Source organism: Telopea speciosissima, chromosome 10 (assembly GCF_018873765.1).
Source record: "Telopea speciosissima isolate NSW1024214 ecotype Mountain lineage chromosome 10, Tspe_v1, whole genome shotgun sequence".
Classification (NCBI taxonomy): Eukaryota; Viridiplantae; Streptophyta; class Magnoliopsida; order Proteales; family Proteaceae; genus Telopea; species Telopea speciosissima.
In genome coordinates this window covers 27494904-27507979 of record NC_057925.1, presented here as the reverse complement: position 1 = coordinate 27507979, position 13076 = coordinate 27494904, and the positions used below count along the sequence as shown (strand labels likewise).

The window sequence follows — 13076 nt, the reverse complement described above, 5'->3', positions numbered from 1 at the left end:
TCGAGCGCGGGATCGATTCCTAGATATAAATCAAAAGTTGTCATGTTAGGTTTTCAGTCTATCACTAGCACTCCTAGAGCTGACCTAAACTTACTAGGTTGACCTGGTGCTTGATTGGTACCCATTTGGGATCACTGGGTCTCAGTCTCATGTGGCGGTGCATTATCTAGTGTCAGTGGCACAAGGGTAATATGGTCATTATCATTAGCTGTACCTAGCCCTAGGTCTGATTAGGTTCACAGTGCTGTCCACAGCTTGTTTGTGCTATAGGACCAAGCACAGGCAAGGTTTCCTTCACCTACGGGGCCCACTAGGGTTCCGAAGCTTTCCCTAAAAAAAGATAGATGTGGGAAAGGGCATTCAGGTCATTTTCCTTCCTCCCACAGTGCCACATGGACAATGAGTGAGGTCTCCAAAGCCAGATCAGCAATTCTGCCCATTTTCCTTCACTAGGCAATGGCTCTGGGTGTTGGGTGCATCGGCCAGCGCATCGCCCAGAGGCTGTAAATCAACATTGGGCTGAGATTCCAAGGTGGGGCTTCTTGGGCAGTGTGCTCCACATCACCCTATGCATGTTAGGATGTTGTGTAGCCCTTGAGATGGCCTACCTATGGGTCCAAATGGATCATCCATCAGGTCCACCACCAGGCTGCCCAGACAGCCCAGTGAATAGTATCACAGGGTTTTCTCAAAACTTGGAATTCGATTCCAGCCTCATGCAAGGCTGGAAATGGTTGCAGAACAGTGATTCAAAGTTACAACCACCTAGGGTTTAGTCTTTGCAACCATGGCTTGCATCCAGGGCTTCAATCAGTCAGCCAGAAGTGAATCTGGGTAGTGTAACTATGCACAGCCAGAATCGGCTCCAAAGAACAGCAAAACAGAAATATAAAATGAAGTAAACATCCCAGATCTTCCATGCTCAAGGCTTGCATGGCAGATCTGGTGCTGTTCTGGGCAAACCCTAGCTGTTCAAGGCTGCCCAGGGAGTAAAATCACATCAAACATAGAGAAGAAATGGGGATAGCAGGCATATGCAAGTATGTTTATACCTGAGCAAGTCTGAGAAGACTCGAACCAAGCTGGGTGCAGGGCTGCTACAGGTCCTCCTCCTTCCTCCTTCTTCTTTCTTCTTCTTCCTCCTCTTCTCTCTCTCTTCTTTCTCTCCTTTCTCTCCTCACGGTTCCAGCAGAAATAAGAGCTCTAAAATGAGCTCAAGACCCTTCTATTTATAGGCCCAGCCCACACTGAGGCTTGTTTGGTTGTGAAGGCCACTTTTGAAAATCAGTTTTTAAACTAATTTTGACTGATTCTGGGCACACTGGTGGGGTCCACAGTGAACCAAGGGTATGAGGCGGTCCCTCAGACTCCCCTCTATCCATGGAGGGTGCCCATGTTTATATTGGGTGGTCCCCATAATTAAAAATTATTAAAAATGTACTGTTTCACTCACTGGGCGATGTCACTGGGCCTTGCTGCATCACCAAGTGCCATCACCCAGAGAATTCCAGCAAGCTGAAATTCAATGGGGCTGCACTGGGGTTTGACCCTTGGTCAGGGTATTGTCCCCACATTCCATTTAAGGGTTTTTGCACAACTTTACAAAGGTGGGTCCCACCACTATAGGGAGGAGAGAGATTACCTGGAATCCATGCCATATATCAGGCTGTGAGCTGCACAGTTGCAGGGTTATGCTGTCCATCTTCTAATAGGTATATAAAATGACATGCACCGGGTCTCTTCATTAATCCAAGTCACTGGAGAGATGCTCCACAGTGGTCCTGGTTGCCTGGTCAGGTGTTCCTGTCCTTAAGTCAAAATTCCAGCTAGTCAGGAGTAGGGTTTGACACATGTCTTGACTTAGGAACCACTTAGACTCGGTTCCGCCATGACCTATCACGAGAAACCCGAAGAGAATGTGGGATGTGAGAAGCATAATCTCCACAACCAGACTATCTTCTTGTAAAGGTACTGTGGAATAGTCGGCTCGATCAAGGAATGTCCGATTGACAAGAAAATGAAAGGCAGTCAGAGTATCCTCATCTACTTGAATCCCTAGGCACGTCCAATTTCGAGGATGAAATTTTTATAAGGTTGGGGGAATGTTAAACCCATGCCCAAAAATACAGGCTAATTTGAAATTTTGTTGGAAGTCCGGAACCCGAGGTCAAAGCTACCAGTACACTGTGGTGCATTAAACCTGTGGTTGAACATAATGAGGTAGCCCTATTGGTGAGGACCTACATAACATTAAGAAGGCAAGCACCAACTCCTTGCGACTGTACAGCTCACCACCAAATGTACAGTCTGAGGAAGGTACCATCCCTTGATTCTAGGACCCTTGGACTTAATCCTAGTTCTAGGCTAAACTAATGATGACCCTCATCACCATGAATGTTTTAGATAAAGCATTTTAAACCCAAACATCAATTTTCATGATTGATTTGATGATGAGAACCCAATTCCATACATACATCTTAAATCCCAACATAAATGACAAATTCTGCTACTTTGCAGATTGACCTTCTCTTAGTTAAAATGATATAACTCCATCATCCAAACTCCATTTGTGTTGGTTCTAATTTTGTTAGAACCTAGACTCATAGGGCTGCATTTTGTTAGAAGACACCATTGCCTAGTTATGTCTCTAAGTTAGTTAAAACTTCATTTCAAGTTGGATTAACTGTTGTATAATTAAAATAACATAAATTCATAATCCAATCTTCATTTTCTTTGATTCTAGTGTTTCTAGAAACCATATTCATAGAGCTTCATTTTCTTAGAAGGAACCATGATCCAATTATGTCGCTAAATGAACTGAAATTTCATTTCAATCCAAATAAATTCTGCAAATGAATTCTCTGGGTGATGCACTGGGCGATGCACACATCATCCAGAGTGGGAAAAATCAGTATTTTAATCTGCAAATATGTGGGGACCACCCATACTGGCCATGGACACTCTCCATAGGTTGAAGCAAGTCTAGGGAACCACCTCATACCTTTGGACCCCTGTGGACCCCACCTGAGTGCCCGGAATGACTGAGAATCAGTCTAAAAACACATTTTGAAAAGTGGCCTAAGCAGCCAAATAGGCTTTAGTAGAAGGCTGGCCTATAAATAGAGGACCCTTAGCTCATTTTAGAGCTCTAGTTCCCTTCTGAAACCATAGGAGAGAAGGGAAGAGAGAAAAGAAAGAAAAGAGAAGGGAAAGGAGAAGAAAGGAAGGGCAGAAGAAGGAAAAGAGAGGGAAGAGCTTACTTGGGTATCAAATCAGCTCCAGCAGCCATTCTCAACCCAGTTCAGGTATAAAGCTATACCTGTACATACTGCTTTGCTGTTCGCTGTTTATCTTCATGGATCTCAGTGCTAAGGTAGCATTTTTTGCCATTGGCAGCCCAGATCACCTGGGGGCTGCCATGTACTGCCTCAGATCTAACATGTAAATAGATTGCATGGAATATCTAAGGGTTTTTCATATATTTTTACTGCTGTTATTTTCTTGGGACTGAAATCAGTCCCTGTGCCTGGCTGCACTGCCTTATTGCACCCAGATCTGGCAGTTTGGGCTTGGATCTGAGCATACAGGCTAGCCCTTGCCTAGATCTTGGTAGGGATAGCCTACTACCATGATTATACATGTAAATCTGGCCTTGCATGCAGCCAAAACCATGGCTTGATGTTGGAACTCAGCTTGGTTACTATTTACTAGGCTGTCTGGGCAGCTTCTGGCAGCCAAGTGGTGCGCCCAGGCCAAGATCCGAGTGGACCAGTGTAAACCACTCCCCATGAGGTCCATAATGACCTAACATGGATGTAGGGTCGATCAAGGCACTGCCTATAGTGCAAAACCCAAGAAAATGAGTCTGTTCACGTTCTAAGCATTCTCTGGATGATGCACTGGGCGATGCACACATCACCCAGAGAATTAAAGTGGACTATTTTGTAGATCTGAGTTTGGGGATCTCCACATATGGACTATAAATAGTGTAAGGAGGTAGAAATGACCAAAATACCCCTCCTCACATCTGTCCATAATTATGAACACCTTGGGTACCCAAGTGGGCCCCATAGGGCATGGAAACCTTGTCTGTGTTGGTGCTGCAGCACTACTGACCTAGGGGCTGTGTTGTAAGACTATTGTGACCTAGAACCATGTACTACAGTGGTAAAATACCATATTGACCCTAAGCCACATTCTCCGGATGATGCACTGAGACATAGGCCTAAAGCCCAGTGCAAGGCCCAGAGAATTCTGGGCTATCTTGGACTGAGCATCGAGTCAGACAAATGAGCCTAGACCAACACTAGGTTATCCAAACAGTTTGAATAATTAAAATAACACATTTCTAATTTATTACTTTAGGATTTTATTTCATGCTTGAGGTGCACAGCCAGATACTGGCCGGAACTGAACAATCAACTGAACCGGTACGATCAAACCAAGGTGAGTGGAATTATACCATGAGTGTAGGTGTAACATGACTGATGGATCATGACAACAACAACAATATTTACTGTCTTTAATTACTTTAAATTGTTTTATATCCTCATTTGAATTCTGAATCTTATCTGATGAACATTGGAAATGAATGATAATGCTTGTATGTGGAATTACTAGATTAGATGCCGTAGCCGACTTGGAAATGAGGCCTGTGGTAGCCTGTAGAATGGGATACGGTTGACACCACCTGACTCATACAATGCCATATAGACATGGGGCTAGAGTTTCATCACTTGTGCTATGCACCCTTGCCAACAGGGGTTATGGTGTTGGATGCCTGTGAGGACTATCGTAAAACCTCGAGCGATACATCGGGAAGCACCAAAAGGTGAATTATGGCTATAAGCCAAACAAAAAAAAAAAGAAAATGATACTAAGTCGGTTACCTCATAGGATTAATCACAGAGGGCTGGTCGGGCTGACCTTGGGAAGGGATGCTAGAGCCAACTGGTTTTCTCCGACAACTCAATGGGTGTATTACGGGAAGGGGTTTCAAGCTTGCACCAGGGATACATGTATTGGGAATTGTAGTAGCACTAACCCGCCTTAGTTGTGATGTTAGGTGGCTAATAAATAAAATGAATTACACCTCATGTAAGACTCATTTGGTTGCACTTGCATGTGCATTGATGGTTTATATTTCATTCACTGGCTCTGTGGAGCTCACACTCTTGTATATTCTCTTTTAGTTGATTTTGCAGGTACGGGTTTGCTAATGGGCGAGGAAGCTGTTGATGGCATTGTAGATCTTCCTCATCTCGTTGCTTACCGATGATTTTGTTATTATTTAAGTTTCTTCCTTTTAAGAAGTGTAATTACCAAGATAATGTACCTATTGATCATAAATGGATATGTATATAGTATAACATAGGTATTGGGGGTTTTATTATTGATGATATAAATCATCTGTGGGTAGTTCAATCTTCCATTGCGCTCTGATAGTCATTTATTTTCTTTTAACCTCATTGTGTGGTTTGTGATGTGTAAGTACTGCTTCTTGATCCTTGGGGATTAGCAGATGTCGTAGGATATCCGGGTCACTTGCCTAAATCCTCCCAGGGGGTGGTTTGGGGGTGTGACATTAACGCCCAATGACGCCTCTTTTGAGATGCTACTATCTTGCCATTGAAGGACTATAGAGATCTTCAATTTGACTAAGAACATAGTACTTGAAGAGTAACCTCAATAGGTTCTATTAAGGAAAAGAACATGAACCATTTACAATTACACTACTCCTAAAAAAGAAAAGATAAAAGATAAAGATAAATTGCAAATTGTTTGATTGATTTGTGGATCCCTTCTTCACCGCCACCATCACTTATATAGTTGTTGTTGGCAACCCTTGCAGTTATTAGGTGGTTAAGTAACCTCCCATCTTCATCACTTCTCATTTTTGAATTTAAATTTGAACTCTTTTAGGTGGTTACGTAACTGTCCATAACCTCTTTCACCACCTTCCCACTTTGTTGTTCAAATTTTAAAAAGGAACCCATTACATGGCACGTGTAATGCACGACCTTGAAGTATGCATGGTTTTTCGGCCATTTACCGTTTTCGATCATGATCATTTTTCTGACCATTTTCGGTCATGAACATTTTCTGACCGTTTTCGATCATTGACCATTTCTGACCGAACTGACCATTTTCGATCATTAAACATTTACAGACCGTTTTTTATCATTGACCATTTTTTCTGATCATTTTCGGTCATTGACCATTTTTTCTGACCATTTTCGATCATTGATCGTTTTCGGTCTCACTGCTTTTGACTGTTTTCAGTCGCTGACCATTTTTCGGCCACTTACTAACAAATCAGTCTTGATATAAATAGATTTCGATCTATTTTTCTATTGACCGAAATAGATTGAAAATAGGGTGTAAATAATGCCCCCTGCAACCACTGTGGACGATGCTATAAAGTCCATATGTGGTTGCATAAGACTCTCTGTCCCTATGCGCTTAGTCTCCTTTTGATGATTTCGACTTAAGACCAATTCAAACAACATCACCATTGATTCACGCACTATCACCATTGGGCGGGATTTGCCCCTAATTGAAGCACCTGCATTTCCTCTGGTTGGTGATGAGTTCCTTCAAAAGATTCTCCACATTTGCCTCCTGCTTCAGGCAAAATTAAAATAAAGTTACCCCTGGTCATTACTAGACTACATATCAAGATGACATGTGTCCCATTAATACATATCATAAAAATTAAGGTCAACTTTAAAACCACTATATGGTTTCAAATAAAACCATTGTGGTTTACCTCCACCACATATCAAAGCCACATGTCACCACTGTAGGTCAAACTACGATCTATGGGATCAGGGCGGTTCACCTTGGTAAACCAATAGTAATATAAGTTTGAGAACCCTAATTTAGGGAACTCCAGGATTATCCCTAGGGAACCCTAGAGTTGCCTTAGAGCATCCAAAAATGGCGTGGGCACCCTGTTTTCAATTTTTTTGGGTCGACCATGGTTGCCCATGGTGTCCCTACAGGAACCCTAGTAGGGTTTGGTATGACAAACCAATGCCCATTCCAATCATCTCTAGTCTATCACATAGAAAGAGGATCCATCCCAAACCCAAATGCGCAGTAGAAATAAATTGATTCGGGTTTCTTTCGCATCCCATGAATATTTAATAATTAATAACAGAAAGAATCAATAAAGAATTGCTAACCTGGTGAGCCTCAAGTGTTGCTCCTCTAATAGACAATGGTTCTTCCTCCAATGAGCGCTCCAAGTAAACAGATCTGAACCTCCAATGGTGCTACCAAGGTTCTTCAAGCCAATCCTAGATGCTCTCAAATTCTTTAGCACAGATTTGGGTTTGTAAAACCTTAACTCTCAATTGCAGTAGAGAGAAAATAGAAGAAGAAGAAGAGAGATCACAAGAGGGAGAGAGAGAGAGAGACCAAAATGTCAGAGAGAGGGGACCAGGCAAAAATGTGGAGCACTACCCCCTTGCATTTTTTTTTTCTTTCTCAACAACAAACTCTTTTTCTACTCTACTACTGTTCTCTGAATGACATGGTGGAGCATACACCAAACACCCAAATACTTGGTAGCTTTGCTTTTTGCATGTATCCATAAGACATTGAGACATTGATGCAAGAGTTTTTTTTTTTTTTTTTTTGAGTTTCCTTCCAAGGAATTTCGATCAAGTCACCCTGCTTCATGAGGCACAAGGTCCTGTCTAGTCCCAAGGAATTCCACTTTTCTTTGTTTCTTTCTCTCTTTTTTTTCTTTTTTTTTCATTCACTTTCACTTTCATGCCTTGCCACAAACAAATTGGTCTCAACTACTAGCCAAAAGATCAAAGGGGTCCATAAACACATAGAGGAATCTAACCATCACATGAAGTAGCACTCATATTTTCAAACTCAATCCCCATCACCGGATACAAACCAACTACCATCCTTGAAAAGGATTTTTTTATTATTTCGCATGCTAGGAGGGCACCTAATTCCCTCTCACTCTCGCTTTGCAAATCGAAGAGACTTATGCACATAACCAAAAACTATCACCACAATCAAAATTCATAAAATTCACAACTAAAGTCCAACACACACCCCCACACTTAATTCATACAGTGTCCTCAATGCATGCAGAAAAGAAAGAATAAGGACAAGGGAGGGGATACATACCAGGATATCAGGGGTCAAGGTAAAGAGGCTCATGGAGATCCATGACCTCTTCTTCAACTGGAGTAGGCATCGCTATGTATGGCTTCAATCTTTGGCCATTGACCTTGAAAGTAGCTCCTGTACTTGGATTGAAGACTTCAACAGCCCCATGAGGATAAACTTTTTGAACAATATAGAGGCCATCCCATCTAGAACGCAGCTTACCTGGAAAGAAATGCAAACGAGAATTGTAGAACAAAACATTCTTGCCTACCTCAAAAGATTTTCTCAAAATGTGCCTATCATGAAAAGCCTTGGTTTTTTCCTTGTAAATCCGGGCATTCTTATATGCCTCATTCCTAAGCTCTTCCAACTCAGATAGTTGGAGTTTCCTATGGGCACCTGCAGTGCGTAGGTCAAAGTTAAGCTTCTTGATAGCCCAAAAGGCCTTGTGCTCAATCTCTACAGGTAAGTGACATGCCTTTCCATACACCAGACGGTACGGAGATTGACCAAGATCAGTCTTGAAGGCTATCCTATAGGCCCACAACGCATCTACCAACCGGTTAGACCAATCCTTACGGTTCGGGTTGATGGTTTTCTCAAGAATTTGTTTGATCTGCCTATTTAAAACTTCAACCTGGCCACCGGTCTGGGGATGGTAGGGTGTAGCCAACTTATGGACGACACCATACTTTTTCATGATGGACTCAAAAGGCCGATTACAAAAATGCTTGCCCCGATCACTAATGATAGCCCGGGGAGTTCCAAAACGGGAGAAGATGTTCTCCTTTAGAAATTTCACAACCACCGTGTGGTCATTGGTCTTACAAGTAACTGCCTCAATCCATTTAGACACATAGTCCACAGCAAGTGATATGTACAGGTTACCAAAAGAGTTAGGGAAAGGCCCCATGAAATCAATACCCCATACATCAAACACCTCAACCACCAGAATTGGGTTGAGGGGCATCATATTTCTCTTAGTAAGATGCCCTAAGGATTGGCATGAAGAACATGCCCTGCAATAAGTAAAAGCATCTTTGAACAGACTAGGCCAATAAAATCCACACTGTAAAACTTTGGCCGTAGTCTTATTAGGCCCAAAATGGCCTCCACAAGCCTGATCATGGCAAAAAGATAAGACAGATTGTTGCTCATGATCAGGGACACATCTCTGGATTACTTGATCTGGGCAGGTCTTAAAAAGATAAGGATCATCCCAAAAGAAATACTTAACTTGTGAAAAGAAACGATTCTTATCTTGGGTGGACCAATGTGCAGGTGTCACACCCGTAACCAGATCATTAACAATGTCAGCAAACCAAGGTTCACTAGACACTGCCATCAGATACTCATTAGGAAAATTCTCGTCGACTGGAGAATCAACAGTCAAGGAATTAGGCAGCCGGGATAGATGGTCTGCAACCAAATTTTCACACCCTTTCTTATCCCTAATTTCAAGATCAAATTCTTGTAACAAAAGAACCCACCTAATGAGGCGAGCCTTGGCATCTTTCTTCTACACAAGATATTTGATAGCTGCATGGTCAGTATAAACAATCACATGTGATCCAACCAAGTAGGGCCTAAACTTCACTAAAGCAAACACAACAGCTAAAAATTCTTTCTCAGTGGTAGTATAATTAAGCTGTGCATCATTAAGAGTCCTACTTGCATAATAAATCACATGGGCAATTTGTTGATTCTTTGCCCAAGAACAACCCCTATAATAAAATCAGAGGCATCACACATAAGCTCAAATGAAACTGTCCAAGTTGGAGCTTGAATAATGGGGGCTGAGGCCAAAGCTCTTTTCAATTGCTCAAAACTATCATGACACTCAGAAGAGAGATCAAATGGGCAGTCCTTTACCAAAAGAGAAGTGAGAGGTCTAGCTATCTGGCTAAAGTCCTTGATGAATCTCTTGTAAAAACCTACATGGCCAAGAAAAGATCTAATGTCCTTCACACTCTTGGGTGGTTGTAAATTGGCAATAAGGTCCACCTTAGATCTATCAACCTTGATCCCTTCTTTGGACATAATATGACCAAGAACTATACCTTGCTTTACCATGAAGTGGCACTTCTCCCAATTCAGGACCAAGTTCTTTTCTATGCATCTTTTAAGAACCAAAGAGAGATGATGCAAGCAATTAGAAAAAGTAGAGCCGCGAATAGAAAAATCATCCATAAACACCTCTAGAAAGTGCTCTACCATATCAGAAAAGATACTCATCATGCACCTTTGGAATGTAGCAGGGGCATTGCAAAGCCCAAAAGGCATACGCCGGTAAGCAAAGGTTCCATAAGGGCATGTGAAAGTGGTCTTGTGTTGGTCCTCTAGAGCAATAGGAATTTGGTTATAGCTTGCATAACCATCAAGAAAACAATAATATTCATGGCCAGCTAGTCTCTCTAACATCTGATCAATAAAAGGCAAGGGGAAGTGGTCCTTCCAAGTTGCCGCATTCAATTTTCTATAGTCAATGCACACTCTCTATCCCGTTTGGATACGGGTTGGAATCAACTCATTATTGGCATTCTCAACTACAGTGACTCCTCCTTTCTTAGGCACAACCTGCACAGGACTCACCAATTGGCTATCAGAAATAGGATAAATGATGCCATGATCCAAGCATTTTAGGATCTCTTTCTTGATTGCCTCTTTCATCACAGGATTAGCCCTCCTTTGGGGTTCCCTAGAAGGTTTGGAACTCTCCATCAGATGTATATGATGTTGAACAATGGAGGGGCTAATACCTTTGATGTCAGATATGGTCCAACCTATGGCTTCCTTATGGTCCTTTAGAAGCTTAATCAATTCTTCTTCCTAAATAGAAGTCAGATTAGAAGCAATAATAACAGGAAGAGTATGATCATGTCCTAAGAAGGCATACTTGAGGTTGGAGGGCAATGCCTTCAACTCTAATATGGGGGGCTCAATAATAGAGGATTTGGGAATGGAAGTGGATAGGGGTCCAAGGGGCTCCAAAGGTGGTTGGATGCTCCAGACCTCAGATAAGGGAGTATCATCAACACCCTCTAATTCCTGCATACATTCTTGAAATCCCGAATCAAAATCAATCTCAAAGAATGTATCAATATCATCGGAAAATCCTTGAAGCATATGCACCTCTTCATCCATGTCTGGCTGCTTGCCCAACCTAAACACATTGAAGTCAACAGAAGTATTGTCAAAAGATAATTTCATGAGACCATTCCTGCAATTGATTAAAGCATTACTGGTAGCTAGGAATGGTCTACCCAATATGATTGGGATTTGGTCCTTGAAGTTGGCAGTGGGTTGGGTATCTAAAATAATAAAATCCACAGGAAAAATAAATTCTCCAACCTTCAACAGGACATCCTCAATCATTCCCTTAGGAACTTTAACCGATCGATCTGCAAGTTGAAGAGTAATTTTGGTCGGTTTCAGTTCTCCCAATCCCAGTTGTTGGTAGACATGAAAGGGTAAGAGGTTCACACTTGCACCAAGGTCCAATAAGGCATGATCAATAGTAGTATGGCCTATAGTGCAAGAGATGGTGGGGCTTCCAGGATCCTTATGCTTGGCTGCTACTGGCTGTGAGATTAGAGAACTAATGTTAGCAGCCAAGAATGCCTTTTTGGGCACATTGGTGGTCCGCTTTTAGGTGCATAAGTCTTTGAGGACTTTAGCATAAGCGGGGATCTGGGCAATAGCATCTAACAAGGGGATATTTACCTGAACCTGTTTGAACACATCCAATATCTTCTCCACAGAAGGAGACTTCTTGCTAACCAACCTATTTGGGAAAGGGGCAGGTGGGGTATAAATTCTTTCAGGGTTGGTCATTTTAACTTCCTCAATAAAATTCTCTTTGGTTTCCTCAACCAAATCATCTGGTATATCTTTAGGTTCATCAGACGAACCTGGAACAGTAGGCACTTCAATGGCCTCTTCAGAAGGGGGAGAGTCAACAGGAGTATGAGATGGTAAAGACTGAGGTGCACTAGCCTGTTAATACTCACGGCCACTCCTTAAAGCATAAATAACATTTACCTGTCTGGAGGGCCCTTGGTGTTGTTGGCCTTGTGCAACATTGGTTGGAGGAGCTTGGGTACCTTGCTGAATATGAACCTGATGCCTAGGATTTGGCTCAGGCTGGCTAGGTAACTTCCCTGTTTCCCTCTCATGCAGGATTGTGACAAGCTGGGTGAGTTATTTTTCTATGTTATTGTGGCTTGTCATGAGAAGAACTATCTTGTTATCCATCTCATTCAGGCTTGTTGCCTCTCCTGTATTGGTAAACCCTGGGGGTTGCTGATAAGGTGCAAGGAGAGGAGGCCTAGCAGAATTAATAGAAGATCCTGGATGAGGACGAGGGGGAAAGGGGTTAGGAGACATTCCTTGGCTTTGTGGTGCATAGTTGGGCCTTTGGACACCAACCTGACCTTGATGGTTAAAGTTGGATGGGCCTGCTTGGTTCCCTTGATTCCATGAGAAATTGGGGTGATTTCTCCATCTTGGATTGTAAGTATTGCTATATGGGTTATTTTGGTAGAGAGCACTTACATTCTCAGTGCTGGAATTGCCCACCAAGGTGTTGGGGCATTCCTCAAAAAGGTGTCCAGGGGTTTGGCACCAACTGCATACCGACACATGGTTGACCTGGTTGACCGGATTAACTGGTATAGACTCTTTAAGAACTATGGACTCCAACCGTTTTATGAGGCTGTCAAGTTTGGCCTCCTTGGCTGGCATACCCTCAATGAGATACCCCTTAGTGGTCTTTTTAGCCTCTTGGGAAGATTTCCATTCCCTAGTCTTATCAGCCAAGTTGGTTAAGAATGTCCATGCATCATTCTCCTCAGAAAAAGAAGTAAAGCCTGCTGGACACATAGACTCTATATGTTGCTTGGTCTGATAATCAATACCCTCATAAATAATTTGGCATAGAT

At 42.4% G+C, this 13076-nt stretch overlaps 1 pseudogene; it reads right to left on the bottom strand.

The window, feature by feature from the left end:
- The window catches only part of LOC122643458, a 42962-nt pseudogene extending 31142 nt beyond the window's left edge, over positions 1 to 11820 (bottom strand).
- Between the last annotated feature and the right edge of the window lie 1256 nt (positions 11821 to 13076).